The sequence below is a fragment of the Ascaphus truei genome, chromosome 15 (assembly GCF_040206685.1).
Source record: "Ascaphus truei isolate aAscTru1 chromosome 15, aAscTru1.hap1, whole genome shotgun sequence".
In the NCBI taxonomy this organism is placed as follows: Eukaryota; Metazoa; Chordata; class Amphibia; order Anura; family Ascaphidae; genus Ascaphus; species Ascaphus truei.
The window spans coordinates 20,026,990-20,047,581 of NC_134497.1; the positions used below are offsets into that span (position 1 = coordinate 20,026,990).

At 55.7% G+C, this 20,592-nt stretch overlaps 1 protein-coding gene across 1 annotated transcript in view; it reads right to left on the reverse strand.

Moving 5' to 3' along the window:
- ASIP (agouti signaling protein) overlaps positions 1 to 6,925 on the reverse strand; it is a 72,591-nt gene extending 65,666 nt beyond the window's left edge. Inside the window, exon 1 of the mRNA XM_075571910.1 lies at positions 6,843 to 6,925. The gene's annotated coding sequence lies outside the window, so the exon portion shown is untranslated. The remainder of the gene's footprint in view (positions 1 to 6,842) is intronic.
- Positions 6,926 to 20,592: the final 13,667 nt, after the last annotated feature.

The window sequence follows — 20,592 nt, forward strand, 5'->3', positions numbered from 1 at the left end:
CTGTCCCATTTTGATTCCTTCGAATTCTGTAATTTGCCTTAGGAAGTGTGCTAGTGACTGTATAGCTAGATTAAACAATAGAGGGGATAAGGGGCATCCCTGTCTTGTGCCCCTGTGTAGTGAGAATGCCTCTGATAGACAAGCTGCTGCTATTGTTTTAGCGAATTGGTTTATTGTATAGGTCCCTCACCACATTATTGAAATTTCCATTTAATCCACATTTTTCCAGTGGGAAAAAGACACAATGTCAAAATGTTCCGGAAAGTTTTTTGCAGGGGATGATTTACTTCTTCTTTGAAATCTTGAAATACTCCCCTAACATAAATCTGTGCCTGAGGCCTTGAAACTTTTCAGATTTTGTATAGTACTGTATCTGTAATTTTTCGGGGGGGGGGGGGGGGGGGGTTACTGGGGAAAAGTATGCTCTCTAACAGTCCTTTACTAATTGTTGTAATTCTTCGTTTTTTAAAGAAGTTACCCCTTTTTTCTGTGTCAATAGTTCCTTTCTCATAAAGTTTTTCGTAGTAATTTCTACAGATATTACTAATATCTTCAGATTCCGTTGCTAGTGACCATCCTGAGTCTTTCATTTTGGTCATTTGTTTTATATTGTTGAAACCTCTCATGAGATTTCCCAGAAGTCTCCCTGTTTTATTTATTTACATATTTGAAAAAGGTCACTTCTTTAGCTGTCCTATTTTTGTTGTTCTTGCTTCTCCAACCACATCTCACAGGCCACTTTTTTTCAGCCAATAGTTTTTTGGGGAGGCATTTGTTTTTAACAATTTGTATGCTTGTCCTTAATTCTTTACTGGCTATACTAAAGCCCTGGTTAACGTCCCTCTTTACGCTATGATCTGGTCTCTCACAACCGCTTTTGAAGTTTCCCCAAATAGAACTGGACTGGTTTCATGCACCTCGTTGTTAGCTTCAAAAGCTTTCCAGCAGTTGATTAGGTATTTTTTTAATTTCTCATTTTGGGCCAAATAATTTTGAATTTTTTTTTTTTTAGATATGCCCATTTCTATTTCTAGAAACACCGGGGCATGGTCTGAAATAATAATTTCTCCGATTTCTGTACTAGAAATGTTGTATAACATCCCTTCTGATCAGAATATTATCTATCCTCGAAAAGGAGGCGTGCACATTATAGAAGAACGTATATATTCCCTTTCAGTAGGGTTAAAGATTCTCCAGGCATCGACCATACCTAATGCATCTTTAATATGTACTAGCTGAGAGACCCGGCGTTGCCCGGGATGTGAACCGTGAATAAGTATGTGTAAATGTTGTATTGTAAACTTGTAATGTTATGTGAATGTTATGTAATATGTAGTAAAATATTTTTAAAAGAACAATATTAGAAAGCACATGTATATGAGGGCAAATTTGGTAAGTGTATGTTATTTGTTAGTGTTGTTAGATATGAAAATGTTATTGTTGGAAAGGCTTGGTGAAAAATGGTTATGTCCATTGTTGAGAGTAGTGTATTTGATGTCATGGTCAAGTGTGTGTTGGTTAAATTGTGTAGGAGCTCCGTGCAGTGGGCTGAGGTGAGGAGCGGGGGGGGGTTAATGCTGGGGGCCTGTGGAGGAGGTCCGTGCAGTGGGCTGAGGTGAGGAGCGGGGGGTTAATGCTGGGGGCCTGTGGAGGAGGTCCGTGCAGTGGGCTGAGGTGAGGAGCGGGGGGGTTAATGCTGGGGGCCTGTGTAGGAGCTCCGTGCAGTGGGCTGAGGTGAGGAGCGGGGGGGTTAATGCTGGGGGCCTGTGGAGGAGGTCCGTGCAGTGGGCTGAGGTGAGGAGCGGGGGGTTAATGCTGGGGGCCTGTGGAGGAGCTCCGTGCAGTGGGCTGAGGTGAGGTGAGGAGCGGGGGGGTTAATGCTGGGGGCCTGTGGAGGAGCTCCGTGCAGTGGGCTGAGGTGAGGAGCGGGGGGGTTAATGCTGGGGGCCTGTGGAGGAGGTCCGTGCAGTGGGCTGAGGTGAGGAGCGGGGGGTTAATGCTGGGGGCCTGTGGAGGAGGTCCGTGCAGTGGGCTGAGGTGAGGAGCGGGGGGGTTAATGCTGGGGGCCTGTGTAGGAGCTCCGTGCAGTGGGCTGAGGTGAGGAGCGGGGGGGTTAATGCTGGGGGCCTGTGGAGGAGCTCCGTGCAGTGGGCTGAGGTGAGGAGCGGGGGGGTTAATGCTGGGGGCCTGTGGAGGAGCTCCGTGCAGTGGGCTGAGGTGAGGAGCGGGGGGGTTAATGCTGGGGGCCTGTGTAGATGCTCCGTGCAATGGGCTGAGGTGAGGAGCGGGGGGGTTAAGGCTGGGGGCCTGTGGAGGAGCTCCGTGCAGTGGGCTGAGGTGAGGTGAGGAGCGGGGGGGTTAATGCTGGGGCCTGTGGAGGAGCTCCGTGCAGTGGGCTGAGGTGAGGAGCGGGGGGGTTAATGCTGGGGGCCTGTGGAGGAGCTCCGTGCAGTGGGCTGAGGTGAGGTGAGGAGCGGGGGGGTTAATGCTGGGGGCCTGTGGAGGAGCTCCGTGCAGTGGGCTGAGGTGAGGAGCGCGGGGGTTAATGCTGGGGGCCTGTGGAGGAGCTCAGTGCAGTGGGCTGAGGTGAGGAGCGGGGGGGGGTAATGCTGGGGGCCTGTGTAGGAGCTCCGTGCAGTGGGCTGAGGTGAGGTGAGGAGCGGGGGGGTTAATGCTGGGGGCCTGTGGAGGAGCTCCGTGCAGTGGGCTGAGGTGAGGAGCGGGGGGGGTAATGCTGGGGGCCTGTGGAGGAGCTCCGTGCAGTGGGCTGAGGTGAGGAGCGCGGGGTTAATGCTGGGGGCCTGTGTAGGAGGTCCGTGCAGTGGGCTGAGGTGAGGAGCGGGGGGGTTAATGCTGGGGGCCTGTGGAGGAGCTCCGTGCAGTGGGCTGAGGTGAGGAGCGGGGGGGTTAATGCTGGGGGCCTGTGGAGGAGCTCTGTGCAGTGGGCTGAGGTGAGGAGCGGGGGGGTTAATGCTGGGGGCCTGTGTAGGAGGTCCGTGCAGTGGGCTGAGGTGAGGAGCGCGGGGTTAATGCTGGGGGCCTGTGGAGGAGCTCCGTGCAGTGGGCTGAGGTGAGGAGCGGGGGGGGTTAATGGCGGGGGCCTGTGGAGGAGCTCCGTGCAGTGGGCTGAGGTGAGGAGCGGGGGGGGGTTAATGCTGGGGGCCTGTGGAGGAGCTCCGTGCAGTGGGCTGAGGTGAGGAGCGGGGGGGTTAATGCTGGGGGCCTGTGTAGGAGGTCCGTGCAGTGGGCTGAGGTGAGGAGCGCGGGGTTAATGCTGGGGGCCTGTGGAGGAGCTCCGTGCAGTGGGCTGAGGTGAGGAGCGGGGGGTTAATGCTGGGGGCCTGTGTAGGAGCTCCGTGCAGTGGGCTGAGGTGAGGAGCGGGGGGGTTAATGCTGGGGGCCTGTGGAGGAGCTCCGTGCAGTGGGCTGAGGTGAGGAGCGGGGGGGTTAATGCTGGGGGCCTGAGTAGGAGGTCCGTGCAGTGGGCTGAGGTGAGGAGCGGGGGGGGTTAATGCTGGGGGCCTGTGGAGGAGCTCCGTGCAGTGGGCTGAGGTGAGGAGCGGGGGGGTTAATGCTGGGGGCCTGTGGAGGAGCTCCGTGCAGTGGGCTGAGGTGAGGAGCGGGGGGGTTAATGCTGGGGGCCTGTGGAGGAGGTCCGTGCAGTGGGCTGAGGTGAGGAGCGGGGGGGGTTAATGGCGGGGGCCTGTGGAGGAGCTCCGTGCAGTGGGCTGAGGTGAGGAGCGGGGGGGTTAATGCTGGGGGCCTGTGGAACAGCTCCGTGCAGTGGGGTGAGGTGAGGAGCGGGGGGGTTAATGCTGGGGGCCTGTGGAGGAGCTCCGTGCAGTGGGCTGAGGTGAGGAGCGGGGGGGGGGGTTAATGCTGGGGGCCTGTGTAGGAGGTCCGTGCAGTGGGCTGAGGTGAGGAGCGCGGGGTTAATGCTGGGGGCCTGTGGAGGAGCTCCGTGCAGTGGGCTGAGGTGAGGAGCGGGGGGTTAATGCTGGGGGCCTGTGGAGGAGCTCCGTGCAGTGGGCTGAGGTGAGGAGCGGGGGGGTTAATGCTGGGGGCCTGTGGAGGAGCTCCGTGCAGTGGGCTGAGGTGAGGAGCGGGGGGGTTAATGCTGGGGGCCTGAGTAGGAGGTCCGTGCAGTGGGCTGAGGTGGGGAGCGGGGGGGTTAATGCTGGGGGCCTGTGGAGGAGCTCCGTGCAGTGGGCTGAGGTGAGGAGCGGGGGGGTTAATGCTGGGGGCCTGTGGAGGAGCTCCGTGCAGTGGGCTGAGGTGAGGAGCGGGGGGGTTAATGCTGGGGGCCTGTGGAGGAGGTCCGTGCAGTGGGCTGAGGTGAGGAGCGGGGGGGGTTAATGGCGGGGGCCTGTGGAGGAGCTCCGTGCAGTGGGCTGAGGTGAGGAGCGGGGGGGTTAATGCTGGGGGCCTGTGGAACAGCTCCGTGCAGTGGGGTGAGGTGAGGAGCGGGGGGGTTAATGCTGGGGGCCTGTGGAGGAGCTCCGTGCAGTGGGCTGAGGTGAGGTGAGGAGCGGGGGGGTTAATGCTGGGGGCCTGTGGAGGAGCTCCGTGCAGTGGGCTGAGGTGAGGAGCGGGGGGGTTAATGCTGGGGGCCTGTGGAGGAGCTCCGTGCAGTGGGCTGAGGTGGGGAGCGGGGGGGTTAATGCTGGGGGCCTGTGGAGGAGCTCCGTGCAGTGGGCTGAGGTGAGGAGCGGGGGGGTTAATGCTGGGGGCCTGTGGAGGAGCTCCGTGCAGTGGGCTGAGGTGAGGAGCGGGGGGGTTAATGCTGGGGGCCTGTGGAGGAGGTCCGTGCAGTGGGCTGAGGTGAGGAGCGGGGGGGGGGGGTTAATGGCGGGGGCCTGTGGAGGAGCTCCGTGCAGTGGGCTGAGGTGAGGTGAGGAGCGGGGGGGGTTAATGCTGGGGGCCTGTGGAGGAGCTCCGTGCAGTGGGCTGAGGTGAGGTGAGGAGCGGGGGGGTTAATGCTGGGGCCTGTGGAGGAGCTCCGTGCAGTGGGCTGAGGTGAGGAGCGGGGGGGTTAATGCTGGGGGCCTGTGGAGGAGCTCCGTGCAGTGGGCTGAGGTGAGGTGAGGAGCGGGGGGGTTAATGCTGGGGGCCTGTGTAGGTGCTCCGTGCAGTGGGCTGAGGTGAGGAGCGGGGGGGGGTTAATGCTGGGGGCCTGTGGAGGAGCTCCGTGCAGTGGGCTGAGGTGAGGAGCGGGGGGGTTAATGCTGGGGGCCTGTGGAGGAGCTCCGTGCAGTGGGCTGAGGTGAGGAGCGGGGGGGTTAATGCTGGGGGCCTGTGGAGGAGCTCCGTGCAGTGGGCTGAGGTGAGGAGCGGGGGGGGTTAATGCTGGAGGCCTGTGGAGGAGCTCCGTGCAGTGGGCTGAGGTGAGGAGCGGGGGGGGTTAATGCTGGGGGCCTGTGTAGGAGCTCTGTGCAGTGGGCTGAGGTGAGGAGCGGGGGGGTTAATGCTGGGGGCCTGTGGAGGAGCTCCGTGCAGTGGGCTGAGGTGAGGAGCGGGGGGGTTAATGCTGGGGGCCTGTGGAGGAGGTCCGTGCAGTGGGCTGAGGTGAGGAGCGGGGGGGTTAATGCTGGGGGCCTGTGGAGGAGCTCCGTGCAGTGGGCTGAGGTGAGGTGAGGAGCGGGGGGGTTAATGCTGGGGGCCTGTGGAGGAGCTCTGTGCAGTGAGGTGAGGTGAGGAGCGGGGGGGTTAATGTTGGGGGCCTGTGGAGGAGCTCCGTGCAGTGGGCTGAGGTGAGGAGCGGGGGGGTTAATGGCAGTTTGCGGCCTGTGGAGGAGCTCCGTGCAGTGGGCTGAGGTGAGGAGCGGGGGGGGTTAATGCAGGGGGCCTGTGGAGGAGCTCCGTGCAGTGGGCTGAGGTGAGGAGCGGGGGGGGTTAATGCTGGGGGCCTGTGGAGGAGCTCCGTGCAGTGGTGTGAGGTGAGGAGCGGGGGGGGGTTAATGCTGGGGGCCTGTGGAGGAGCTCCGTGCAGTGGGCTGAGGTGAGGTGAGGAGCGGGGGGGTTAATGCTGGGGGCCTGTGGAGGAGCTCCGTGCAGTGGGCTGAGGTGAGGAGCGGGGGGGTTAATGCTGGGGGCCTGTGGAGGAGCTCCGTGCAGTGGGCTGAGGTGAGGAGCGGGGGGGTTAATGCTGGGGGCCTGTGTAGGAGCTCCGTGCAGTGGGCTGAGGTGAGGAGCGGGGGGGGGTTAATGCTGGGGGCCTGTGTAGGAGCTCCGTGCAGTGGGCTGAGGTGAGGTGAGGAGCGGGGGGGTTAATGCTGGGGGCCTGTGGAGGAGCTCCGTGCAGTGGGCTGAGGTGAGGTGAGGAGCGGGGGGGTTAATGCTGGGGGCCTGTGGAGGAGCTCCGTGCAGTGGGCTGAGGTGAGGTGAGGAGCGGGGGGGTTAATGCTGGGGGCCTGTGGAGGAGCTCCGTGCAGTGGGCTGAGGTGAGGTGAGGAGCGGGGGGGTTAATGCTGGGGGCCTGTGTAGGAGCTCCGTGCAGTGGGCTGAGGTGAGGAGCGGGGGGGGTTAATGCAGGGGGCCTGTGGAGGAGCTCCGTGCAGTGGGGTGAGGTGAGGAGCGGGGGGGTTAATGCTGGGGGCCTGTGGAGGAGCTCCGTGCAGTGGGCTGAGGTGAGGAGCGGGGGGATTAATGGTGTGTTGCGGCCTCCGGAGGAGATGAGCGGGGTGGTGGGGGGGGGGAGTTAATGGTGTGTCGGTAGGCCTGGAGCAGACAGCGATGTGGGCTGGGGGGGGTGGGGGGGTTTTGAAGAGGCGGTGTGTGGATGTGATCGTGCGGTGTATGTTTGCAGTGGTGAAATAAATATTTATGGAGGAAAGAGTCTGTACCTGATTGGTAGCAGGTGTGCAGGGTTTTGTCTGTTGAGAGTTGTGAAGCGTGGTCCCAAAAAAGTTTCCAATGTCTCAGAGGTGCAAATGTCTCAGAGCAGTGAGGGTTAGGTGCTGCGATTCCCAAAGCTCAGTGAGGGGTGGGAGAGTGTGTCAGTGGTGTAGCTCAGTGAGGGTTGTCACAGTGTGGCAGTGGTGTTGGCCGCAGACCAATGAGAGGTGTGCGGGGGCGGGCATAGTGCGGGGGCGGGCATGGACGACCAATGAGAGGTGTGCGGGGGCGGGCATGGTGCGGGGGGGCGGGCATGGCCTGAGGCGGAGTAACAGGCCAAAGGTGCAATGCGATTGTCCCTAGGGACCGGACATCCAGACATCCAGACAGGCATACAGTGCTTTCAATTATATATAGTAAGATACAACAAGCGACAGAGAAGCCCAGTGCTACATCCAATATGACAAAAATACACAGTAAAATACTTATATATTCTCTTGAAAAAGGGTCATTTAGTTTAACCCTTTGGCCATAGCATTGTAAGCCTGTGAGCCACGACAAGGCAGACCCAGTTCGCAGGTGCTAACACTACCAGATAAAATACTAATATACCTCTATTAGGATTTAAATTCTCATTTACCTCTATGAGGAGGGAGAAAGACCAACATTGGATCTATACAGGCATACCCCGCTTTAAGGACACTCACTTTAAGTACACTCGCAAGTAAGTACATATCGCCCAATAGGCAAACGGCAGCTCACGCATGCGTCTGTCAGCACGTCATGAACAGCAAAACCGGCTCCCTACCTGTACCGAAGCTGTGCGCAAGCGGGGAGACTATAGAGCCTGTTACAAATGCCTTATTTACATCAGTTATGCACGTATATGACGATTGCAGTACAGTACATGCATCGATAAGTGGATAAAAGGCAGTGCTTCACTTTAAGTACATTTTCGCTTTACATACATGCTCCGGTACCATTGCGTACGTTAATGCGGGGTATGCCTGTATATAGTAGAATGAACAAGACCTGCGATAAGAAAAATACCTTTTATATGTACAGGCATTAATGTACGCAATGGGACCGGAGCATGTATGTAAAGTGAAAATGTACTTAAAGTGAAGCACTCCCTTTTTCCCACTTTTGATGCACGTACTGTACTGCAATTGTCATATACGTGCATAACTGATGTAAATAACGCATGTGTAACAGGCTGTATAGCCTCCCCGCTTGTGCACAGCTTCGGTACAGGTAGGGAGCCGGTATTGCTGTTCAGGACGTGCTGACAGGCGCATGCGTGAGCTGCTGTTTGCCTATTGAGCGAAATGTACTACTCGCGAGTGTACTTAAAGTGAGTGTCCTTAAACCGGGGTATGCCTGTAGCTTGTTTGTTACTGAGGTACCTTTCTTGAGCCCTGATCTATCCATATATGTATACTGTATTGCGTTCCAGCCCCCTCCCATGATCAGATTGTTGCACTTGCATCCTAGCAGTCTTTAAATTAGGTTTTGGGAAATACTGAGGGCTGTGGTGATTAGGGCCGTTTATATTTCCCAGAACACATTATTTTCCCGTACTTTTGATTTTTTACAATCGTCAGTCTTCCCTCTTCATCTGCTTCTGATGAAAGGACGTCTATTGGAATGTTTCCACTAATCAGGTCAGCTTTTTTATGCACAGCTGGGGAAAGCACACTTCGGCCCACCAAGTCTCTGCAGTTTTATGGATTCCTCCCATCTAGATGCGGTTCCTGCAAGAAAGCTATATCTACCCTTTTCTTTTTTTAGGTATTTTTTAAATCTTTTCTTGCGTATAATAGGGTTATTGAGACCCTTGATACTCCAGGTCACTAATTTCACTGGCATTGGTAACTTTTCCCCCCCAGTTACTTCATGCGGTTTTCCCTTTTTCCACAAATCTAACACAATCTTACTTTGGCTTCTCTGGGGCTTTGTATAGATTCTGGACCAACCAATATTAACCTGACAAGCCTGGGTAACCTTTGCTGTATGGACAGACTCACTGCAGTTATTCTCCCTCCAACAGAGGTAAAAGAGAAGGTTCTCAGCTTTGTGTTAGGACCTGCAAATGTGGTCATGCCGTGACGTGGCTGCATACTGGTCGTGCTGTGACGTGGCTGCAGGGTAGTGCTAGGACCTGCATACTGGTCGTGCCGTGACGTGGCTGCAGGGTAGTGTTAGGACCTGCATACTGGTCGTGCCGTGACGTGGCTGCAGGGTAATGTTAGGACCTGCATACTGGTCATGCCGTGACGTGGCTGCAGGGTAGTGTTAGGACCTGCATACTGGTCATGCCGTGACGTGGCTGCAGGGTAGTGCTAGGACCTGCATACTGGTCATGCCGTGACGTGGCTGCAGGGTAGTGTTAGGACCTGCATACTGGTCATGCCGTGACGTGGCTGCAGGGTAGTGTTAGGACCTGCATACTAGTCATGCCGTGACGTGGCTGCAGGGTAGTGTTAGGACCTGCATACTGGTCATGCCGTGACGTGGCTGCAGGGCAGTGCTAGGACCTGCATACTGGTCATGCCGTGACGTGGCTGCAGGGTAGTGTTAGGACCTGCATACTGGTCATGCCGTGACGTGGCTGCAGGGTAGTGCTAGGACCTGCATACTGGTCGTGCCGTGACGTGGCTGCATTCTGGTCATGCCGTGACGTGGCTGCAGGTTAGTGCTAGGACCTGCATACTGGTCGTGCCGTGACGTGGCTGCAGGGTAGTGCTGGGACCTGCATACTGGTCATGCCGTGACGTGGCTGCAGGGTAGTGCTAGGACCTGCATACTGGTAATGCCGTGACGTGGCTGCATACTGGTCGTGACGTGGCTGCAGGTTAGTGCTAGGACCTGCATACTGGTCGTGCCGTGAAGTGGCTGCAGGGTAGTGCTGGGACCTGCATACTGGTTATGCCGTGACGTGGCTGCAGGGTAGTGTTAGGACCTGCATACTGGTCATGCCGTGACGTGGCTGCAGGGTAGTGTTAGGACCTGCATACTGGTCATGCCGTGACGTGGCTGCATACTGGTCATGCCGTGACGTGGCTGCAGGGTAGTGTTAGGACCTGCATACTGGTCATGCCGTGACGTGGCTGCAGGGTAGTGTTAGGACCTGCATACTGGTCGTGCCGTGACGTGGCTGCAGGGTAGTGCTAGGACCTGCATACTGGTCGTGCCGTGACGTGGCTGCAGGGTAGTGCTGGGACCTGCATACTGGTCATGCCGTGACGTGGCTGCAGGGTAGTGTTAGGACCTGCATACTGGTCGTGCCGTGACGTGGCTGCATACTGGTCATGCCGTGACGTGGCTGCAGGGTAGTGCTAGGACCTGCATACTGGTCGTGCCATGACGTGGCTGCAGGGTAGTGCTAGGACCTGCATACTGGTCGTGCCGTGACGTGGCTGCAGGGTAGTGTTAGGATCTGCATACTGGTCATGCCGTGACGTGGCTGCAGGGTAGTGCTAGGACCTGCATACTGGTCATGCCGTGACGTGGCTGCAGGGTAGTGCTAGGACCTGCATACTGGTCGTGCCGTGACGTGGCTGCAGGGTAGTGCTAGGACCTGCATACTGGTCGTGCCGTGACGTGGCTGCAGGGTCGTGCTGGGACCTGCATACTGGTCATGCCGTGACGTGGCTGCAGGGTAGTGCTAGGACCTGCATACTGGTCGTGCCGTGCCGTGGCTGCATACTGGTCATGTCGTGACGTGGCTGCAGGGTAGTGCTAGGACCTGCATACTGGTCATGCCGTGACGTGGCTGCAGGGTAGTGTTAGGACCTGCATACTGGTCGTGCCGTGACGTGGCTGCAGGGTAGTGCTAGGACCTGCATACTGGTCGTGCCGTGACGTGGCTGCAGGGTAGTGTTAGGACCTGCATACTGGTCGTGCCGTGACGTGGCTGCAGGGTAGTGCTAGGACCTGCATACTGGTCATGCCGTGACGTGGCTGCAGGGTAGTGCTAGGATCTGCATACTGGTCATGCCGTGACGTGGCTGCAGGGTAGTGCTAGGACCTGCATACTGGTCGTGCCGTGACGTGGCTGCAGGGTAGTGTTAGGACCTGCATACTGGTCATGCCGTGACGTGGCTGCAGGGTAGTGTTAGGACCTGCATACTGGTCATGCCGTGACGTGGCTGCAGGGTAGTGTTAGGACCTGCATACTGGTCATGCCGTGACGTGGCTGCAGGGTAGTGTTAGGACCTGTATACTGGTCGTGCCGTGACGTCTGGCTAGCTATTATTCCTCTCCATTTCATCCCCACAATCTCCACTACCATCCTGTATCCCCGAGTCACACGTCATCCATCAAATCCTTTGTCCCAAATGCATAGGGCCTGTAGATCCTCCAACCGCGACATGTCCCTGGGCACCACCGACCCAGGACGTCCACCCAACGTCCCCGGCTGTTCAGCGTCCAGCCCGTGGGGAGCCAAAGAAAAGCCAGGGCTGCGGCACAAACTTCCGCAGACCCCGCGCTCTGGGTCCCCAGCTAAAAAAAGTCTCAAGAGACTCGAGAGTCTCCACTCTCCGCTCCCTCCCCCTGCCCCCTCTCCTCCGGGAGGCCAGATTAGGCATAAAGGGATCGTTCACCGGGGAGGGGGAAGAGAGGAAAAACAAAAAGGAAAAAAGAAAAGGTCAGACACCTGCGAGTATTCCTGTATGCCGGCACTTCTGCGTTCCTGATCTCTTCCTCTCCTTCTCTCCCTGCAGCTGTGGTTCGGGGAGGGGGTGGGGGGGAGGGCGGCCTCACCTGCCATCCCTCCGCTGAGGACGTCCACGTTCTCCCGTTGCTTCCGCCATGCCTCCCACGAACTCCTCAGCCGTTTCCAACGAGGTGAAGAACCCTGTTCCCGCTTCAGTGCAGATTTGTAGCGTGGCTCGGTATGCCAGAGCAAATGTTCTCTTTTGGTTGTAGGGTGTTGTGCCCCAAACTCCTTTTTTTGGGAGACTGTGGTAGAAAAGTCTTGGAAAATCATCAGTCCCGTTGCAATCAAACTGCAGCTGTTGATTTTCATTGAAGGCTCGGAATATGTTAGTTTGGTAGTTGAAGTTGAGGAATCTAGCAATGATAATATGTATTATCTTTAACTGTGCATACAATGTCTTGTATATAATGTATAACCCTTTTCACTCATTGTAACTATGTATTTGTAACCATGTATTTGTCATTATAACTCTGTGCCCAGGACATACCTGAAAACGAGAGGTAACTCGCAATGTATTACTTCCTGGTGTAGCCAGGTCCCCCTCCTTTGTCCCCCTCGCACACTCACCCCCTCCTTTCCCGTTGCGCGCGTGGTTGTATTGCGGCCGGTTGCTAGGGAAGCATATCGGGCGGTTGCCGGGGACGCGAGCGGCGAGCAGGCCGGTTGCCGGGGACGCGATCGGGCCGTCGCTAGGGCCGCGATCGCGTTGCCACCGGCCCGGCGGCTAGCGGAGCAGGGCGCCGCCATGACAGTTAGCTCGCGCATGCGCAGGAGGCCAGCTAGCGCAGGAGGCTCCAGATAGCTCGCGCATGCGCGAGAATAGACGGTCAGCCCCCAGGGTGCATAGGGGCAGAGACACCTGATGCCAGGGAGCCAATCAGAGGGCCAGATTCCCCTGCTAGCAAGGAGATACATTTCGCGGGGTTTTGCAGCCACGCACTGACTCAGGATCCGGACCAGCTAGGGGTAGGAGGTGGATGCAGGGGTGAGTGACCCTCTGCATTAGGCCAGCAGCCCCCAAGGTCCCAGTTAGGTCCTGAGCCATCTATTAGCTTGTGGAGCTTAGGGACAGGCCCTAGATAGGGACACTGCCCCATTTATTGGTTGAATAGACAGGGACACAGTGTTGAAGCCGTGCGGCCCTGTGAGGTGGGTTCTGGGCTCAGAACACCACCCAAGACCCTGCGACAAGGAGTGACATTGTCGCGCTGGACTTTCAACCCACGCGGTGTGGAGGACCCCGTCGGATCGTGTGGATTTATATCGCGGTACCCGTGGCTGGAGCCCGGGCAGGTAACCTGCAACTCACGTGCACCAACCAGGCCTATCACCAAACATAGTGGCTGCGCAGTCACACACACACATGTACAGTGGTATTTGACTTCGAGAACACGAGACATTTGGGTGGGGGTTACTGGACACAGGGTGGGGTCACATTGTGGGTGGTTAGCGTCCGCCGTGACGCCTAGAGGTGATAGCGTCCGCCGTGACGCCTAGAGGTGATAGTGTCTGCCGTGACGCCTAAAGGTGGTAGCGTCCGCCGTGACGCATAGTGTGGTTAGCGTCCGCCGTGGCGCATGATGCTGTTATGCTGTTTTGATGTTATGCTGTTACGTGATTTGTGTGTTTCCATGCAGTAAAGCCCGTCCTGTTTTATATTCGGTAGTGTTGTGTGGTTGTTCCTGTGAGGGCCTCCTCCCACTCCGTTGGGATCCCTCCCAGGTGGAGGCGTTGCACCTAGAGATGTATGATAAAGATGTACCCCAGGTTCCCCAAGTGGAGGCTTAGGCTCCTGAGAGCCACACAGGTTGCACAGCAAGTAGTAGCGGCGGTAGTCATAGGGAACACCCGTTACATTTGGAGGCGCTGCTGAGATTCAGACCTGGGGTGCCCGAACTCAGTAAAAATGTCGTTAGGTTACACGTTACCTTCCCACCAAGAGGTGTACACGTGGGCGGTAAAAAGGCAAGTCCCGCCCTCACAAACCCTTGCTGTAGGACAAGTGCCCGCCAATGCCTCATCCTATGAACTATGTTTAATCCTAATGCAGTACCCAGGCTTAGAAGATGCCAGAATCTTGGGTCGCCGCTCCGACCCCGACGGGTCATGGTGCACCGTATTAATCACTGGGGGATGGGAATTGTCGCCCCAACAAGGCCCATCCAACTTGCGTTTCCACGGGGCCCTCAGCTCAGGGTGTCCTGTTATATATCCTGAAATGCCGATAAAACCCGAACCCTGTAGCCCCCGGACAGACCTGCTAGAGACTAGTATGAGCATGTCCCTGTCCCCACCAGAAAGTATATGTGGGGATGAGGCCAGTGTATTATCCTGTGCTAATTGTCGCTCAAGCAGACGGAGCTCCAGCCCCAGTAGAATGGGAGAAATCCAATTACTAGCCCAGGCCATCCAACAACTGGGTAGGCCCAAGCACGAATCCCCTTCCCCTCAGCCATACCGCAAGTTAAAGCTCTTTTCAGGGGTAAACCCTACTCCCACTGGTGAAGAGGCTTTTGATGTTTGGAAGGAATATGCTTCACAGGTACTGGAAGAGTGGACCTGTCCTGATGAGGTGAAAAGACAACGAATCATGGAGTGCCTGCGCCCGCCTGCGTCCACTACCATCAAGATGTATAAAGATCAGCATACGGGGGTTACCGCACATCAGATGATGGAGTCGCTTACCCGGGCATATGGTAAGGAAGATGATGTGAGTGAGCTATGGACTAAGTATTACAATCTCCGCCAGAAAGAGGGGGAAGACCTATCCGAGTTCATACAACGGATCCAATTGCTCTTGTGGGAGCTACGTTCCCGCCAAGTCATCAAGGCCTCAGAAGTAAATGAGTATAGGCGCACTCAATTCCTGCGGGGAGCCATACCCACGCACCATATCGTGATAATGATCAGATGCACGCTACAGAAGGGAGACCCCCCTACTCTAGAAGACCTACTGGATGAGGTGAAGGGTCATGAGGCCTATACTAGGTTGCATACGCCCAAGAAGGCCAAAGACCCGCGCAAGGATGAGACCAAGGAAGCAACAGTGCCCAAAGCAAAGGGGAGCAAGAGCGGTAAGGATACGGCCACCCCGGAGGTGCCTAGGTCCGCTCCCAGGTCACTTGACGGTCCGGGTCCCCGCCCAGACTTCCGCTGCTTCAACTGTGGCGAGCAGGGCCATGTTGCAAGGAACTGTTCAAACCCCACTAAGGCCCAGACCTACACCGTGACCGTGCGGAAGGCAAGCTCGTCCCTATCAACCGTACCCGAAGATGTTACCGAGGAGTCGGGGAGGCCTTCCACGGAGGAGACGCCCCCGGCCGATGCTTACTGCCGAGTAGGGCCCACCGCTGTAATAAGAGTCGTCGTGGAGGGGATATACTCTTCAGCACTTCTGGACACTGGATCACAAGTGACCATCATCTACCGTCCATTCTACGACCAGCACCTCAGCCATCTTCCCTTGCAGTCAGCCGAAAAGATGAAGTTATGGGGACTGAGTAAAGATGATTATCCCATAGACGGAATAGTAGCGGTCAAGCTGGATATCTTGCAGTTGAACACTAACAAGTCGCATCCCATGCTGGTGGAAGCTTTGGTCTGTCCAGAGGCTCGAGAACATCCCAGTGCCCCCATCATACTAGGCACGAATGCCGATATTGTGAGGTCGGTGATTCGCTCATTCCTACAAGAAGCCGGTGAGCTACCGTTGTCATCCCTGAATATAGCCCCTGGCCTGCGGGAAGAATGCTATAGGGTGGCGTATGAGGAACAGTATGGTGAAATCTTTAATCAAGAGCGAGGGTTATTGCAGATTCCACCAGGGGGAGTGAGGCACGTGACAGCGCTGATCAAGTACCCCAGTCGGCACGAACACGACCGATACTTCTCGCTAGAGACCCTCCCCGAGTCTGAGAATCAGTGGGGATACCGAATGATACCTGAAGTACGGGATTGGCCATCTACCGTCCCCAGGAAGATTACTGTGTCTATCCAGAACATGTCTCTCCATACCGTGCCGCTAGAAGTAGGACAAAGGTTGGGTAGAATTTATCCTGTGGATCCTGTAGACGACCCAGTGACCGTTCACACTGCCCGTGTGGGAGAAGAGGCCGAGGCACTACAATTCGACTTCGGAGAGTCTCCCCTGGAAGAAGCATGGAAAGAGAAGCTATGTGCTCAGTTGAGAGAGAGACGAGATGTGTTCTCTACTAGTGAGATGGACGTGGGATGCAGCAGAAGCGCTCAGCACACGATTCGTCTGAATGATGACACGCCATTTAGGGAAAGGTCGCGCCGCTTAGCTCCCAGAGATGTGGAGGATGTGCGGGGTGTCCTGAACGAGATGGAAACGGCCGGCATAGTGACCGGATCTCGGAGTCCCTATGCCTCACCGATTGTGGTGGTACGAAAGAAGAATGGGTCTGTTCGATTGTGCGTGGACTACAGAACATTGAACAGACGTACTGTGCCTGACCAATACACGCTACCCCGAATAGAGGAGATTCTCAGCGCACTGTCCGGAAGCCAGTGGTTTAGCGTGTTGGACCTTCGATCTGGGTATTACCAGGTTCCGATGAGCCCTACTGATCAAGAAAAGACGGCGTTCGTCTGTCCCCTGGGATTTTATCAGTTCACTCGGATGCCCCAAGGTATCTGTGGCGCTCCAGCCACTTTCCAACGGCTTATGGAAAAGACGATTGGAGATATGTGTCCGCGTGAGTGTTTGGTCTATCTAGACGACATAATTGTGTTCGGAGCCACCCTTGAAGAACACGAGACTAGGCTGATGAAAGTATTGGATCGCTTAGGGAAAGAAGGCCTGAAGCTCTCATTGGATAAGTGCCGCTTCTGTCGAACATCGGTCACTTATGTGGGTCATATCGTGTCCGCAGACGGAGTGGCCACCGACCCGGCCAAGGTGGAGGCGGTGGTGAATTGGCCAAGACCCGAGAATGTGATGGAGCTGAGGTCATTTCTCGGGTTCTGTGGATATTATAGAAGATTCGTGGATGGATACTCCAAGAAGGCAGCTGTGCTGAACGATCTGCTGAAGGTCTATCCAGAGGAACCCAAGCAGAAGAGGACCCCCCCAAGGACCCCCTTCGGGGATCGGTGGACGCCGGCTTGTGAGGAAGCATTTAAGAGACTGAAGAATAGTTTAACAGAGGCTCCCGTTCTAGCATATGCTGACCCGGAGAAGCCTTACATTCTGCACGTGGATGCCAGCCTCAACGGATTGGGAGCTGTGCTACACCAGAAGTACCCCACTGGGCTTCGTCCTGTGGCATATGCAAGTAGAAGTTTGACTCCCAGTGAAAAGAATTATCCAGTTCACAAATTGGAGTTCCTCGCCCTCAAATGGGCCATATCTGACAAACTACATGATTACCTATATGGGGTCACCTTCGAGGTCCGAACAGACAACAATCCTCTGACCTATGTACAAACCACGGCCAAATTAGATGCGACCGGTCACAGATGGTTGGCCACCCTCGCCAATTACCAGTTTTCTATGAAATATAAGCCTGGACCTCTCAATATAGGAGCCGATGCTCTATCTAGGAGATCGGGACTGGGCGAGACCGCCGACGATGGCCCTTGGGAAGAAATTCCAGGACCAGGAATGAGAGCTATGTGTTCCACTGCTGCTATTGTAAATGACCGAGTGGCATTCTCCGAGCTACGAGTAGTGGATTCTTTAGGGTGTCGACCTCAAGCCCTTCCAGAAGCTTACTGCCACCCTGATGGCATGGGTCTAACACAAGACGTCATCTTCACGGTGAAGGAACTGGTACTAGCACAGACACATGATCCTGCGGCTAAGGCTGTCCGAGAGGCCCTACACAAAAATGACTCTGCACTGGTGAAACGGGCTCCTCGCGAGGATGTGGGTCTTCTCATGAGAGAATGGGATAAGTTTGAGATGGATAACGGCCTACTCTATAGGGTTGTTCAATTCCACAATCATCCTGACCGTCGACAACTATTTCTACCTCGGCGTATGCAAGGTCTCGTTTTAAGATCACTACATGATGATCATGGACATTTGGGGGTGGATAAGACCTTGGGTTTAGTGCGAGACCGGTTCTTCTGGCCTAGGATGCGGGAGTCAATTGAACAACACTGCAGAAAATGTCTACGTTGCATTCATAGGAAGACCCTTCCCACCCGTGCTGCTCCAATGGGCCATCTCAAAAGTGCTGGGCCTATGGATTTAGTTTGTATGGACTTTTTGTGCATAGAGCCAGATTCAAAGGGTATAGGAAATGTGCTAGTAGTGACAGATCACTACACTCGATACGCTCAAGCCTTCCCCACGAAGGACCAGAAGGCTACCACAGTGGCTAAAGTGCTGTGGGAGAAGTATTTTGTGCATTATGGTCTGCCCAGCAGGATGCACTCTGACCAGGGACGGGATTTTGAGAGCAAGCTGATCAAAGAGTTGCTAACACTGTTGAACATTCAAAAGTCCAGGACTACTCCCTACCACCCAGAGGGAGATGCGCTCCCTGAAAGATTTAATCGGACATTGCTGGACATGCTAGGCACTCTGAAAAATTCCCAAAAAGGAGAATGGAGTAAACATGTTGAGGCCTTGGTGCATGCCTACAATTGCACTAGGCACGAGTCCACCGGATACACCCCATACTTCATGATGTTCGGGAGAGAAGCCAGACTGCCAATCGACATCCGCCTAAGGGTATCTACCGACGGGATACCCAACATGGCTCATTATCGATATGTGCAGAGACTCCAGGACAGTCTGCACCGTGCCTATCAGTTAGCTGAAAGAGCCACCGCTCGACTGAATGCCAATAATAAAAGACGGTACGACCACAAAGTACGCTATAGAGCGCTCCAACCAGGAGACGCAGTTCTCCTACGCAACTTAGGGATTCCAGGCAAGCACAAGTTAGCTGATCGCTGGAGGGAGGGGCCTTTTCAAGTAGAGTCCCAAATGCCGGGCCTCCCTGTTTATCGCATACGTGATGTGAATGGCAAAGTAAAAGTTTGGCACCGAAACCACTTGTTACCTATCTCCCAACTGGGAGAGAGTGAACCTGAAACAGAAACAGTAATGAACGACAGTGAGCCTGAAGAGGCTATTGCGAATCCTGGCCCCATAGATGAGACCATTCAGGATCCTTTGGAGGGAACATCCAACAGAGACTGGTGGGCACCTCCCGAAGGCGCAACAAGTAAGGGGCCAGCTGACAAAGTACCTCCATTGGAATTTTCACCAAGTAATCAATCACTAGATCCTACCACTCCGAGTTTTGTGCCTCAAAGAGACAATGTTCAGTTGCAAAGAGACTTTCCCCAAACTGGTTCACCCTCTGCCAGAGAGTCTAGGCCTCAAGCCTACGATGGTCTGTCTCAAGAGGAAGAAATGGAGACTGAGACTCGCAGGAGTCAGAGAGTGAGACGCCCTCCCACTAGAGTGGCTTATGATTCATTAGGGGCACCTCACTATGAGTCTCAGCAGCAAGCTAAAGCCAAGCTAGCCTCAGTTATCAATATGTTTGTTGAACTGTACAATCTCGTTTAGAGTAATCGTTAAGTTGTACTTTAACACTGCATTTTTATTATATAATTTTTGTACACTGTTGGAAGGTTATGTGGTTCAAGCGAGGACGTTGGAGTTTTCACCAGGGGGAGGATGTAGCCATGTCCCCCTCCTTTGTCCCCCTCGCACACTCACCCCCTCCTTTCCCGTTGCGCGCGTGGTTGTATTGCGGCCGGTTGCTAGGGAAGCATATCGGGCGGTTGCCGGGGACGCGAGCGGCGAGCAGGCCGGTTGCCGGGGACGCGATCGGGCCGTCGCTAGGGCCGCGATCGCGTTGCCACCGGCCCGGCGGCTAGCGGAGCAGGGCGCCGCCATGACAGTTAGCTCGCGCATGCGCAGGAGGCCAGCTAGCGCAGGAGGCTCCAGATAGCTCGCGCATGCGCGAGAATAGACGGTCAGCCCCCAGGGTGCATAGGGGCAGAGACACCTGATGCCAGGGAGCCAATCAGAGGGCCAGATTCCCCTGCTAGCAAGGAGATACATTTCGCGGGGTTTTGCAGCCACGCACTGACTCAGGATCCGGACCAGCTAGGGGTAGGAGGTGGATGCAGGGGTGAGTGACCCTCTGCATTAGGCCAGCAGCCCCCAAGGTCCCAGTTAGGTCCTGAGCCATCTATTAGCTTGTGGAGCTTAGGGACAGGCCCTAGATAGGGACACTGCCCCATTTATTGGTTGAATAGACAGGGACACAGTGTTGAAGCCGTGCGGCCCTGTGAGGTGGGTTCTGGGCTCAGAACACCACCCAAGACCCTGCGACAAGGAGTGACATTGTCGCGCTGGACTTTCAACCCACGCGGTGTGGAGGACCCCGTCGGATCGTGTGGATTTATATCGCGGTACCCGTGGCTGGAGCCCGGGCAGGTAACCTGCAACTCACGTGCACCAACCAGGCCTATCACCAAACATAGTGGCTGCGCAGTCACACACACACATGTACAGTGGTATTTGACTTCGAGAACACGAGACATTTGGGTGGGGGTTACTGGACACAGGGTGGGGTCACATTGTGGGTGGTTAGCGTCCGCCGTGACGCCTAGAGGTGATAGCGTCCGCCGTGACGCCTAGAGGTGATAGTGTCCGCCGTGACGCCTAAAGGTGGTAGCGTCCGCCGTGACGCATAGTGTGGTTAGCGTCCGCCGTGGCGCATGATGCTGTTATGCTGTTTTGATGTTATGCTGTTACGTGATTTGTGTGTTTCCATGCAGTAAAGCCCGTCCTGTTTTATATTCGGTAGTGTTGTGTGGTTGTTCCTGTGAGGGCCTCCTCCCACTCCGTTGGGATCCCTCCCAGGTGGAGGCGTTGCACCTAGAGATGTATGATAAAGATGTACCCCAGGTTCCCCAAGCGGAGGCTTAGGCTCCTGAGAGCCACACAGGTTGCACAGCAAGTAGTAGCGGCGGTAGTCATAGGGAACACCCGTTACATTTGGAGGCGCTGCTGAGATTCAGACCTGGGGTGCCCGAAC